General features: G+C 33.2%; 1 protein-coding gene and 1 long non-coding RNA gene across 3 annotated transcripts in view; both read left to right on the top strand.

Moving 5' to 3' along the window:
• Positions 1-1,908: 1,908 nt before the first annotated feature.
• LOC107631274 (uncharacterized) lies at positions 1,909-2,974 on the top strand. Its single transcript, XR_001618535.3, has 2 exons — positions 1,909-2,522; positions 2,809-2,974. It is a non-coding gene; the product is annotated as an uncharacterized LOC107631274 (long non-coding RNA).
• A 3,545-nt stretch (positions 2,975-6,519) lies between these two features.
• The window catches only part of LOC148572527 (nudix hydrolase 14, chloroplastic-like), a 150,895-nt gene continuing 142,333 nt past the window's right edge, over positions 6,520-15,081 (top strand). For both annotated transcript variants that reach the window (XM_088509896.1, XM_088509895.1), the window contains exon 1: positions 6,520-6,750. The gene's annotated coding sequence lies outside the window, so the exon portion shown is untranslated. The remainder of the gene's footprint in view (positions 6,751-15,081) is intronic.

The following is a 15,081-nucleotide window of genomic DNA, read 5'->3' as shown; positions in this document are numbered from 1 at the left end:
CTAAAAGTTAATTTGATAATTTGGGTAAAAATTTTAAATGCTTTATGTCTTACTTCTTTTAGCAAAATTTTAACAACTTATAAAAGTTAACATAATAGATGGTTATAAATCGAAATGATAAATAAGATTAAAAGTTGCGATAATAATCCTTGCTGATAATTAACTACGGTCGGCTGAAGAGAAGGTGGAAGGAGAAGAAAAAAATGAGAAAGGAGAACAAGGAAATATAATAATGGCGATGAGACAATGACGACAAGTATGTGTTTAGAGAATAATAGTAAGAGAAAGAATAGTGTTTAATATAGTAAGGGGATATAATAAAAATATAAATTAATCATTTTGAAAAAATAATGAAATTAAAGAAAAATTAAAAAATAAAAAATAAAATTAAAAAGAAAAATAAAATATTTTTTAACAATTGGAATTAGGCATGAAGATAAAGAGTCTTTTAAATATAAATTTTTATCTCAGCCTCAAATTAAATACTATTAAAAAGAAATAATTAAATTTAATAACGTTTATAAATAGTTAATTTGTAAATAATATTTTTAAATTTTTATTTTGATTTTGTTACACATAATTTTTAATTGAATAATGCTGAAGTATTTATATAATTAATTTTATGGTTGATAAATCTGACGGTTTTTCAAGACTCGAGAAGTTATCGATAATGAGATGTATGATGAATTATGAATGATTTTGTCCAGATACACAATTTTTATACTCTCCTATTTTGATTATTAATTATTCTCATAGTTTGATATTTAAAAATGAAAAAAATAAGCATTCTGATTTCTTCTATTATTCACTATTTATAAAAAAATGAAGGCCTCTTCATATTCAGATTCATATTTTGACCTAACACTTAAAAAAGATGAAGACAAATATGAATATCTATAACATTTAAATAAAAATTATCTTTTATAAATAACTAACATATATTTTAGTTTATATATACTATTTTAGAATTAGGATAATGTTATTATTATTATTTTTTAAATTATATTTTTTCTGATGATATAAATACCTCTCTATTGTGAGTTTTTATAATTTAATATTTTTAAAAAAATTTATAGTAATTTTAATTTTAATAAAATATAATATAAATAAAGTTACGTCAATATTAAAATAAAAAAATATTTATCTAATAAATTTGAAGAATGAATAATATGTTAACAAAAAATAAAATTAATTTCTTAAAAATAATAAAAAGTGGCTGAACAGGCATGATAGTATCTGTTGAGCTGCTAGTATATATAATACTTTTTGAAAACATTACTTTTAGTCATCGTAAGAGTAATAAAATAAATTGATAATTAAGCTAAATAAAAAAGTAAAATTATGATCAAATTTGTTTTGATACATTTAAGGATCATTCGGATTCGGATTGAATATTAAAAGATTCACTACTATTCTTAAATCCAAAAAAAAATTGATATTTTACGACAAATATATCTCTTTAACTAGCTTAGATGATTTAGGGTACTTTTTTAATTTAGTTAAACATCTTAGTCGTTAGTTGGATTATGAATTATGATTAGTTATGATTTTGACATGCTTTGTAAAATGTTTTACATTAACGTTAATATTAATTTGTGAACATTATTTAAATACTAAATCAGCTAAATTTAAAAGATGATCAAAATGATGATGGAACTAATAATTCTTCTCAAAAAAATGAAAATCAAAGTAAAGACTATTAGAATTTATCTCTAAATTTGTCAGATGAATACCCAAAATTTGAAATTATTCTATGGACGTAATTTATGGAATGTTACTCTTATTTTATCAAATTAATATACCATTACACTACGCTAAAAGCGGCAAATGGTGGCGACCATATACCAGCGGTCTTCGGAAATGCCGCTAAAATACTAGATTGTAATTGTTTTGGTGATGATTTGAGATAGGACTGCTAAATCAAACAATTTGGCTGTGGTTCAAGGACAAAACGCCGCACACACAAAATCTCCAATTTCCAATTGGAATTAAAAAGGGAAACCGCTCCCTCAGTGATTCAAGAAAAAGTGAAAAACACAAAACCTCCACATTCGCGGTTTCTGTCCCTGTCCCTGTCCCTTTCACGGTTGCGGGCGTGGTCGCGGTAGTCGGAGTCAGCAGAGGGTTTGGAATCGGCTGCGGAATCAGAGGAAGGTCGATTAGGAGAAAGGATTTGCTCTTGGCAATGCTTCTATTTGGCGATTTTCTCCTGGCGACGCTTCTATTTGGCAATTTTCTCCTAGTGGCGCTGGAGTGCTAATTGCTCGCGATGGGTTTTGGTAAGGAAGACGGGCTTGGATAGTGTGGCAGAGTTGGTGGCGACGGCCGGGGAGTAAGATGACGTCATCGATTGAGGATTTCATGGCAGTTGGCTATGCTCCTATGAAGTAACAGAAAAAGAGGAAAAGGGATCGCTTGGTTAATTGCAGGTGGGGACAAGAGAACACACCACAAGACAAGAGTAGCTCAACACCAAGGATCAAAGCAAACAATTTGGCTGTGAACTTTTCTTTAAATTACCTGTAAGTTTTTCTTTAAATAACAATGACCATTCAATTTTTTCTTCATTTATGCAAATTATTCATCTTTCTCCTTCTTATTGTACAGATATCCAAAAGAAAAAAACATCTAACAGCGTCATTTTTTAAGCCACTAGTATTGCATATTGAATTAATTCTAACTATTTGGTATTGTTTTGAAAGCTCAAAATGTTGAGGTCTGAACTTTTCTGCATTTTGTGGTATATGTTGTTGTGCTGTGCTTCTGCGTAGTTGTAATTGCTAATATGTTGTATTTATGGCTATCCAGGCTCATCAGGAGATTGTGAAGAAACTAGTCAGTTGGATTGAGAATTATATCTATCATGGAAGTTGATTTATGGCACAAAATATACTTGAATTTTTTTAATGATATTATTTTTGCTGGTCACATGCAATATATTATTTTAATATTAATCTTAAGAAGATATTTGTTTGATTGTTACAATGGGATTAGTATAGGATTGACTAATTTTATGTCTATTTTCGTGTTGATTATTTTTAGGAATTGAGATTTATTTTTTTTTTAAGTGTTAGTGGAAGCATATAATTCAAATTTTAATTTTAAATATTTGAGTATTCTATATTATTATTTAAGTAATATTGGGTCAATTGGTTCAATTAATAACCCAATGATTGAACTAATAATTTAGTAATCTGATCAGTTTGATTATCAGTTCGGTTATGACAACTATTACAAAGTATATTACATCTTGATTTTGGTATCTACAAACTATATTACTTTTTTTTGTCCACTTTTGTTTTTGGTACTTACAAAATATATATATTTTTTATCTATGGTATTTCCTAGTCTGACAAGTCAATAATTAATTTGTCACGGATTTGAGTTCTATTTAAGGCAATGTTTTAAAAATTGGACTGGACCGTCTAGTCGGACCAGTTCAACCGGGAACCAGCATGAAAAACAGTCTGATCCTCTTCTTAAAACTGCCATCCTCTAAACCGCTGAGAAACTGGCCGGTTGGACCGGATCGAAAACCGACCAGTTCTTTAGAAACGCTGTCGTTTTCATTGTTTTTGTTTTTGTTTTTAACAAAAAAAAGCCCCACCCCCAGTCCCCCATGCGAGTCACCCGGTAACCCCCTCCCCCCCCCCAAACACCAAACACCCCTCCTTCGAAATGCACACTCAAGCCCTAAGGTTCCAAACCTAAAACCCAGCTTTGTCAATGGAACCGTCGTCGCCGTCCGTGGTTGTCGACGTCTTCGCGGCCTCCTCTTTCCCTTGTCCCAAATCCATACGGCTCTCTTTGTCTGCTCAGATGTGCTTCTTGTAACACCCTACCACACAAAGCTTTACGTTTAAGTCGTAAAACGGAGGTGGTGTGGTATTACGACCTCTAAAATAAAATGAGTACATATAGTAGCAGAAGAATTATAATATGCTAGGAGCCTTGAAGAATAGAGGAAATAAAAATCTCAAAATAAAATCGCAACGCTCAAGGAACGAGATAACTTGCGTGCTAAGAAAACTATAACTACTAAACATAAGATGACAGAAGTAGGAGTAGAGTACCAAAGATACACAATAACAAGCTCCTAACTCAGCCTGCGAAGTCAAAACTGGCCGGAGAATATTTACACATATACACACATATCCAAAACCCAAAAGTACATATACACAATTTTGCCTCTCCATAAACCTCTAAGAGGATCCAAAAAGAATAAGTTATGCGGAGAGAAAACTAAGTACATATATATACATCACTGTACAGCAAAACTATCCAGTAACCACTCCGCTTCAAGAGCCCAGATGCCTAACGAGATGCCTCTCGACCTGCATCTGAAAAACAACAACATAGTATGGAATGAGAACCGGAGGTTCTCAGTATGGTAAAAGTGTCACACACATAATATATAAGGTCCTGGGAATGCCAGAGGCAATCCTAGAAACATTCAAATTATAGAGCTTAAAATATTAAACAGGAGCCATAAAAGGTGGTTTTCTAAGCATATTTAAATCTAACTTAACTTAACCTTAAATCTAAGTCCCATACTTCCATCCCTCTATACCTCCAACTCCATCATGCATTTTCACAGACAAATAGACAGGTAAAGGCAAGCACAAGAAAGTTACAAATACTACAGGTAACAAATACACATTTAACATGGTGAGTACATATAGGCACACCCAATTAAAGCACAAGCAAGTAATTCAAGTAATGTGCATATGATGCATGCCTGTCCTATGGCTGATGAGGCTTATCTGTCAGTTATCCAGCCAACCCGACAAGTCTGAATTGAACTTAGACTGTCCCCTGACGTGTATCCCCAAGAGTCTATGCATAGCTTTTTCTCAAACAATCAATATTGCTCAATGGGGGTAACATTTCCAGGAATTTATATATTGCCCGATCACACTTACATCGTAGGGTCAATAAAGTATCGAGTTTTCTACCTGGTACACGTTGTGGTAAGCCACGACACTTTATCCAGGAAATCTCGTATCTCAGATTATTCAAATTCATAAACCATATAAATAATTCAATTATAATTCATCAACATCCACATCATTCTCAATCGCATCTCATTCATCATCATACATCAATCATATTCAATCCTTACCTTTCATTATCACACCTCTCATTCTGTCCATCAATAGTTCCAATTCAAAACATAACTCATCCTTTTCTAAATGAATCAAACTTAAAACATGCTCATTTTCTTAATAACTCAAAATCAAACCATATAACCTTTGAATCTAAATCTTTTTAAATAATCATCTAAATAAAATCTCTAATTTTTATAAAATTTCGACAGTACCTCCTCTAAAACTTGGACTTTGCCACCCTTTTCGGGTCCAAACATGCATTCTTTTCAATTCAACATACCCTTTCTCATCATCATAACAATCACGACAATAAATATACCTCAAATCAACAATTATACTCATACAATATTCAAATTTGACAACCAAAATCCAACTAAGAATCATAGTTCACAAATCTTAGGCTTTTAACACAAAATACTTCATTATTACAACAACCTCCACAATAGTTATACCTCAAATCAATAATTTACCAAATCACCAGTTAATCAACAAGCACCAAACCAACCATGTTCATCAACAGGATACTAAGTATTAAATATACACATGCAATCCAACTTATCCTATGGTCATCTAGCCTAAGTTTTCACAGAACATTATATATTAAATGCAAGAAACCTAAACCATACCTTAACCGATTTCCAAGTATTATTCCAAGATATTTTTTCCTAAAGAACACAGCCCTCAAAATCTCAACTAATCAGCTTCCTCCAAGTTCCAGTATTCACAATTTCAAACTCCAATTATTTATTTTCAACCTAATACATATTCATAACACATAGATATCCAATTTAATGCTCAAAGCTCAAATTTAATAAAATTAAAATAGAATTATCATATCTTCACCTTACCCAAGCTTCACATAAGCAAGAGTGAACATTTTTTTCAAGCTAATTGGATCCTAAAACATCAGAAATAAAAGAAATTCAACTTCCTATTCAATAGTTCAAGAATTGGGGGAAGAGGAGGCTGAGGGTGAAATAACAAGTTACCTATGAAATTTTTCTGGTAAAAACGTAGAGCTCGACACGGTGAACGTGTGGCCGCAAACGGTGCGGCAATCGGAGCTTGGACGGAGAAGTTACAGGAGTTGAAAATTTGCCGTAAGGTTACGGGGTGTTTCGCTCTTCTTCTCCCTGGGAAGCTTTCAGCTTCGTGTTGCTGAAATGAGGGAGAAGGCAATGCTGGGTTCATTTAATAAGTTGGTCCGGTTGGACCGACAGCCCAGTTTGGGCCCAGTTCAACCGGTTCGGCCCATGCGGTCTAATCTTGGACTGTTTTCTTCGAAATTAGTGTCAAAATTCTTGTTTCGATGAGCTCTATTCCAATTTGATATAATATTCACATTTCTAATCTTCTTTATTAAAAACTAATTTATTGACTAATTATCTACTAATTTATCGGGGTTTTTACACTTCCGCGGCCGTTTGTTTGCCGTTCACGTTCGCCTCTTCGTTTAGCCATCGTCTTCCTTCGCGTTCTTCGCCATTCACGTTCGATCGGCGTTCATCGTTTGCATTCGCTCGCCGTTCACCGTTCGAGTTCGCATTCGTGTTCGTCTGGAAGCCACGTTGCTCTGCTTCAAACTCTGCGACTAACCCGCGCGTTCCACCTAGCCGTCGAACTGCCCTCTTTTGTCGCCGCCGTGAGTTCCCTAAACCTGCCACCAATACTCTACTTCAAACTCTGCAACTTCTGATTTCTATTACAATAAGTAACTATTTGATTTGGTAGTGGTTTGGATTTTTTTCCATAGATTATACAATTGTTATATTCTCTTCTCTATCACATTGATATTAACTTTTGAATTCTCTTATTCCATTTTAATTTTACCGCACCCCACATGTTTGATGAAATGCTTTAACTATATTTCTGGTTGGTATAATTTTAGCTTTTAGAAACTTAGTAAGTTGATTGCATGTGAAATTAAGAATAATTGAATCTTAGTAATTGGAAAGTTTAGGTGCACAAATAGCATCTTTGCAGAAAACATATTAGCATGATGATTCCACTTGCATTAGTGTTCTTCTGGTAAATTTTAACTGCTATTATGAACTTGTTAATTTGCTAATTGTTCTTCTGTTGTTCTTCTACTATCTTTAATTTTTTTGTTTTTGTTGTGATTTTCTGTTCTTGGTTTAAGCTGTGATTGAAGGTTCTTTGTTTTGGGTATTCTTCACTTTCCTGTAAGCTTAGCTTTTAATTCTTTGAGCATACACGTATCAAATTATTGTTTTCAGCAATGGTGATTTTTAGATATTTTTTTTGGGTTGCTTTGTTTTAAATGTTCCTATTGCTGTTGTTGTGTTTTTGCTGTGATTTAAATGTTCTTTTGATTCTTTTTTTCCAAATGCCCAGTTAGTGCTTGGTTGATTGGTTTTGCTCACTGATTGTATTTGATGATAAATTTTAAATTGATAACTCTTACTGCTTTACTGTCTGTTTTTGTAGTTAAATTTTATTAAAGTTTCTTGAATTTGCACTGCCTAAGTTACTGATGATTCACTGTTCCTTCATTGTTTTTTTTGTTGTTAATCATTGTGATGAGCTTTGTTAAAATTGGGTTGAAAATCATTAATCTTTCTTCATTTTTCACTGTTCTAACTTCTGTTCTTATTAAAAAATTTATAATTGGTGATCTTTTGATTTATTATATGCTTTATGTTTTCATTGTTCTGTTCTTATGAAAAAAAATTTTGCAATTAGTGATTGTATGATTCATGTTATTGTTCTGTTATATAAAAAAAAAGGAAAAACTACCAAAAGTACCCATGAAGTTTACGAACGCTGACAAAAGTACCCATAAACTAAGGAAATTAACGTTGTACCCATGAAAGATGGGTTCCGTATGACAAAAGTATCCAAATCCTAATTTTTTGTTAATTTTTTAATAAAATTCCTAAACTACCCCACCCTAACCCCATTCTACCGTCACTCCCTCTCTTCTCTTCTTCCTCTCTCCTCATTTATCCCTCAAAAACCCTTACAGAGTCACAGAAACTCTCCTCCTACCTCCTCATTGCCGTCCGCCACCCACCTACTCCATTACCGCCAATCTCTTCCCCTCTCACTGCTTCTCCCTCTCACTAATAAGGTGACTACAACACCTTCATTGCACACCTGTGACCCAACCTGAGGAGAATGCTGCCGTGGCGCGCATGTTGTAGCCGAGGAGAACATCGTCGTGGCGCGTCTGACCCAGCCAAGGAGAACACCGTCGTCGCACACCTGAGAAGAGAGAGGGGTCGTGGTACTCTTGCATGCAGAAAGCGGGTTCGGTAAAGAGAAATTAGAGAAGAAAGGGAGGCGGCACTGTGGATGGAGGTTCTGCCATTGACGATGTTACAGTCGGCCGGTGAAGAAAATGGTATTTCTTTTTTTAAAAATATTTTTATTTTATTTTTCTTCTTTTCAGAAGTTGATTTAGTTACTACTAAAATGATACTATTTTTTTTTAAAATCTGCTTCTATTTTTTATGAAGGCTGAGATTGATTTACAGAAGATCCAGTTGATGGCTACTTCTACTTCTGATTTTTGCTTAAATAAATTTTAAATTGGATGAATGGATTTGTTGATTTTTTTATGGTTGATGGCTTTTTCTATTTCTAGTTTTGCTAAAGTGAATTGAAATTGGATGAATGGATTTGAAAATTTTTATGTTTTGAGTATTTTTTGGCGTTTGATTAATTTGGTTTGGGTATGGATTATAAACTTATGAGTGAATCGATTGAGGTCCGATCCTCTACCACCACCACCACCACCATTGATTTCGGTCTGGTTTGTTGTAGGAGTAGTTTTGGATTCCATGGCAAGAGTTGGTGCAAATTGAGTTATGAAAGGTTCAAAAAGTGAGTTGAGGTTGAGTGTAGGGTAGTTTAGGAATTTTATTAAAAAATCAACAAAAAATTAAGATTTGGATACCTTTTGTCATACGGAACCCATCTTTCATGGGTACAGCGTTAATTTCCTTAGTTTATGGATACTTTTGTCAGCGTTCGTAAACTTTATGGGTACTTTTGGTAGTTTTTCCTAAAAAAAATTATGTTTTCATTGTTTTGTTCATTCTTTGGTTGCACTGTCCCTGTTCTTGATCTCCGCTGACTTGCTAGCTACCTCTCCTTCGTGTTGGATTCTTTTTATCTCAGGCTTTGTTGGATTCTGTTTGTTTGAGGCTCTGTTGTGTTTTTGTTTCAGGCTCTGCTGTGTATTTGTTGTGCAAAACTATTATTTTTTGTTTTACTTTTTGACTCAGCTACATTAAGACAATATTCTCTATCTTTAACTTGTGCTTTGTAATTCAATCCAGCTATTTTTAATGAAAGTATAATTATGTTAATTGTCAACAAATTTGCAGCAAGTTTTTGCATATTTTGATGATTAATTACATTTAGTTGGTGCTATTTTATGTAGGGTTTTAAATTTGAAAGATATTTAGGATTTTTATTTATAATTTATTTATTATTTTATTATGGAACAATTTTTTCGGTTGAACCACGATTAGACCGGTTAGACCAATAAACTAGTAAATTAGTGACTAGAGTAGTTTGATGATCGGTCCGATTTTTAGAACCTTGATTTAAGGTACTGTTAGTCAATAAGTTGCTGCATGTATAAGGTAAAATTTAAACTTTTGATATTTATTTAAACGGACGAGTGAGACAAATTATATTACTTATTAGATAAACACAGTGCAATATTTTTTTTTTGTTGGGTAAATAAAAGGGACTGAAGCCAAAATATTGAAGTAACCAAAATTTATAAATGGCCTACATATTTTGTGTGTTTGAATTGAGTTATTTTTAGTACTTATGGGTGATCTAATTCATTAATTCATTGAGGGTATATTAGATCCAGAAAATTCATATAAGGATATAATTTATTTTAGAGAAAAGGACAAATAGGTTCCTAACCTTTTGTTCTGCGGACATTTTTATCCCTGACCATTGAAAAATACTTTTAAGTCCCTGACTTTTACAAAACTTGGACGGATCAGTCCCTCCGTCCAAATGCCTCCGTCAGGAACTGATCCGTCCAAATGCCTCCGTCAGGGACTGATCCGTCCAAATTTTGTGAAGGTCAGAGACTTAAAAGTATTTTTCAATGATTAGAAACAAAAATGTCCGCAGAACAAAAGGTCAAGGACCTATTTGTCCTTTTCTCTTTATTTTATCTTTAATACTCTTATTCTACCACAAAACTTTGCAATTGTCAAAGATATCTCACAAAAAAGACGCAACATCTTGGTTTAGTGGTTAACTGGTTATTTTCTATATTTTGTAATGAATGTTTTCAAATTCAAAACTTGACTAATACTAAAAAATGGAAAGAACTCTTAATACTGTATATGAGAGTAGTATTTTATAAATAAAAAGACCCCACATAAATGTATCATTGCTCTTGTAATCTATGCTCCACAATGATGGATAACCTTATGTAGCACAGAGAGATTATATTAATTAGATCGGATTAATTTTTACTGTACTTTGCAATTTAATTCATCTCTTTTCTTGAGATTTTTGGGCCAAAAATAATCAATATAAATAAAAATTTGAAATTTAAAATTAACAAAAGCAGTATATATTTGAATAACCAAAAATATATTTGACATAACTTCAACCATAATGAAATAATATAACTATTTAAATTTTAAAATAATAAATATTTCAATAAATGTATTGGTTTTAAAAGTTAATTAAACAAAAAATTATATTTTACTTATTTTCTTTTTCCTCCCACTTCGTTAGGCATACATAGATATAATGACATATTTTGTGTTATAATGATATGCTCGCATAGTATTATATAAAATTTTTTGAAATATAGATAGGTAAATAAAACATAATAAAGATAAATATTTCGAATAAAAAAACTAGTTTCTCCTTTTTTCCGGGATGAAGAGAAAAATATAACACTATTTCTCGTTTGCTATTCTCTCTTAAACGTCCAAGAAGAAAACACCTTTTATTTATTTATTTCATTGGCAAGTCCAACAAGAAAGGTTCAAAATATTGTTAACTTATTTATGTTCTTGATTCAAGTCAACGAATGGTTTTGTTGAGTTATTCCCCGTAATCTGATCCAAAGGCCAAAAATGGAGCAATGAAATTTGGCTGTGTACGCATCATGCATGAAGTAAGCATGTCTGCGGCCACACCGCACCACACGACACCAGTGGCATTTTCGTACTTTCACCAACAACTTATCGTAATAATGAATTCCAATCCTCAGAATTACCAAAATCTCAATTTAAAATAGGGATCAGAGTAAAAAACAAATAGGTCTTGACCTTTTAAAATGAGGATATTTTTGTCCTTTAAGATTGAAAAAATACATTTCGATCCCTTACATTTTAAAACAGCCGATAATTATACCCCTTTGTCCATTTTGGGCAAAAAACGGCAACGGAGCCAGCTGACATGGAGGGGTAGAGAATGACGTGTCCGTTACACTTGCTGAAGTGGATTGTGACAAATTATTAGTGGACAAATTCGTCCTTAAGGCCAAAACGACGCCGTTCTTCCGATGAATTCAATATTTTGACACTCTTCTTCTCTGCCGCGTTCAACTGCCGCCATTATCACCCTTCTTAAGGCCTGCAAGACCATTTATCACCTCTACCAAGTCTATGCCTCCATCATCAACGAGGTCTAGAGCAAGATCACCTCATCACCTCCCGCTTCATTTTCTTTTCCGCCTCCTTTGCCACCACTGCTTTATATTACACCTCCGTTTTCGACCACGTCCTTGGCCCTTCCCCTTTTCTCTGGAACTCCCTCATCGGATCCCACACCAAAGGAAGTTACTTTTTTGATTCCCTCTCTGCTTTTATTCGCATGAAGGCACATGGGTCTCTTCCTGATAGGTACACTTACTCTTCTGTGATTAAGGCCTGTTCAAGCATGTGTAGATCCTGCGAAGGAAAATTGTTCCATGGCTCGGCGTTGAAGTGTGGGGGTTGAAGGTGATATGTTTGTTGGAACCTGTTTGGTTGACATGTATGGAAAATGTGGAAAGATTGGTGACGCTCGCAAGGTGTTTGATGGAATGTCTGAGAAGAATGTAGTTTCATAGACAGCTATGGTGGTTGGCTATGTGAAGGTTGGGGATATGGTGGAGGCAAAGAGGCTGTTTGATGAAATGCCTCATAGGAATGTGGCATCATGGAATGCGATCATATGGGATTTTGTGAAGGTGGGGGATTTGGGCAATGCTAGAATAGTGCTTGATGCTATGCTGGAAAAGAGTGTTGCTTCTTTCACGATCATGATTGATGGCTATGCAAAGGCTGGTGACATGACTACCTCAAGGTTCTTGTTTGACCAAGCTCCGGAAAAGGATATTGGTTAGCTTGATGTCGGCTTCTTCTCAGTTGGTTGTCTTATATGTATGTGCCATGTTCGGATATACCACTTCAACCAGACTAAGAAGGTTATGGCAAATTAACAATTTGTGTATTTAGTGGTCCCAGTTTAGTGTGTTTGTATGTATATTTCAAGGTCAATTTCAAGCATCTAGATTATGCTTTTGATATATCGAATGATCTCCAACATTTGTGCTCCCAGAAAATAGTGACTTAATTCTTGGAATGCAATTTTTTATGATATTGTACAGGTGATACATACACGTATAAGGTTGTTGTTTCTCTCGAAAAAGCCTTGCAGGTATTACTGTATGTGTTAGGATTAGGATTAGTTTAAAACTCTCAAATTTAGGCCTTCATTTTAGTGCTAGTATTTATATATATAGTCTTACATAAATATGGTTAGGGAAGAAATGTTCTGTTCCTGCATTGCAGGAATTTGAGCATGTGTATGGTGACATTGTGAGTGGGGTCATAGATGTTAATGAATTAGGGTTCTTGGTTAAGCATATGGAAGGTATGGTGAGGAAGATGGATAGGTATGTTAGTAATACTAAGAATTTGTATAGTGAAATGGAGGTTTTGAATCAATAGGAGCAAGCTATGAACAAGTTTCAGAATAATCAAAATAAGGAGAGTAGGAGGGTCATTGAGCAGAAACTCACATGGCAGAGGCAAGATGTTAGGCATCAAAGACTAATTTGTCCATTAAAAATTTGTTCTCTATCCACATCAGCAACTAAAATGGACACCTAACACTCTATCCTTCCAAGTCAGCATGTTCCGTTGCCGTTTTGAAGCCTAACTCGACGGAAGGATCTAATTGTCACGCGTTTTAAAACGTGAGGGATCGAAATGTATTTTCCAATATTGAGGGACGAAAATTAAATGTCCTCATTTTAAAACGTCAGGGACCTATTTATCGTTTACTCTAGGGATTAAAATCTTTTAGATAAGTAGTCAGCAATTATAGATAAATTTTTTAATCCATTATTAAAAAAGAATAAAATAAGATGAATGAATGAATATAATAAGGGTTACATTAGTGTAAAGATTTATTTCATACAGATTTTATATAAATATTTTTTTGTGGTTAAAACTAATGACATGTGTCTTTTTTTTCTTTTATTAGAGAGGGCTCCAATATAAATGCAAAGACTGTAATTATAATATGGTACAACTATTTGCAGATTGTTAAATATTAATTAGTAACTCCGTTTGAAAATGGTTAAAGCAATTAAAAATTGTTAAAATTTATTACACTTCTTTTTTCTTATACAACAAAACCATGGCTTTTTCGGTTCGAATTATTAACTCAACTTTATTTTCTTTCTTCTTTTCTTAATGTAATATACTAATAGATTAAATAAATTATAATTATATATGACGGTAAAATAATACATATTTAACCATTTAAACAATAATAACACATTTTTTGATTTTTTATTTACGTCTTTATTCACAACTTTTTAAATGATAATTATAAAAAAATAATATTCGTATGATATATAAAAAATTGTTAAATATTTATTTATAAGTATATATTTAAAAAAATAATTATAACGTGTATTGTTAATTTGTTATAAACATTTTAACATTTTATTAGTTTGCTTTCTTTTCATTCTTACATGGAAATAATTAAACATGTTAAACAAAATTAAGATATTATTACATTTATGTTTAATTTTTAGTAATTAACGGAAACTATTCTAACATGATATATAACTTAGTCAAAGTATATGAATTATATTTTTTCTCCATTAAAATTATATTGTCTTTACTGATGAAAGATAATTTTAATTTTACTTCAAATAATTTTTTAAATTTATATATCTAGCAATTAAATTCTTAATACAAGATTTCAAACAACTTAATAAAATTAGATAGCCCAATTTTTACAGTTTAATTTAAATAAAATTTTCAGCCATAAAATATATTTTTTATATGCAACAAAATTATATATCATTTGTTACGCGATGATGTCAAATATAATTCATTTGTTATTAGCAGTGACGAAGATTTTCATCTATTATCGCTGTCAGTTTTTCGAGGTGAGGATTCCGAAATTGTTGGCGAAGTTTGTTGATGTGGCATCTAGTTCTGGAGGTTTGAATAGGAATCTCCACTTCAAAGGATATTCAGCTTGCTCTAATGTCATGCCTGTTGGATCCTCGTCAACAGTGCCAGTAATTGCACCTGAGACAGATTTAGTAGTTTCACCGTCTTTTGCAATTAATTTGAATCGCAATTGTGATGCAGTAGTTGGTGAGACTGGACCGTTGGAGGAGGTTGCTTTCACAACGCCTAGTTCTCCTGCGATGGTTCCGGTTTTTGGAGAGGTTGGAGTACCTGATGGGGTTGAGGATGCATTGCATGATGATGATGATGATGTGGAGCCCGCAACGATAGCTGATGATAGCGACGATGAGACACCATGGACGACTCCAGCTGTGTGTGGGGGAGCATTTAGTTCAGGTATTAATCAGTACCCTCCGCACTTCTTTTCTCTGGACTTGGATGCCATGGCACCTTAGGAGGATCTCAGTGTACCTGTTGGCTTTGGGGCAAGAGACACGCAAAATACAGGAGGTGTATCTGAATTTCAGGTCGGTCAA

The sequence above is a fragment of the Arachis ipaensis genome, chromosome B3, assembly GCF_059453495.1.
Source record: "Arachis ipaensis isolate K30076 ecotype BB chromosome B3, ASM5945349v1, whole genome shotgun sequence".
In the NCBI taxonomy this organism is placed as follows: Eukaryota; Viridiplantae; Streptophyta; class Magnoliopsida; order Fabales; family Fabaceae; genus Arachis; species Arachis ipaensis.
Note: the sequence above shows the minus strand (reverse complement) of the source record. Positions and strands in the feature narration are given on the sequence as shown.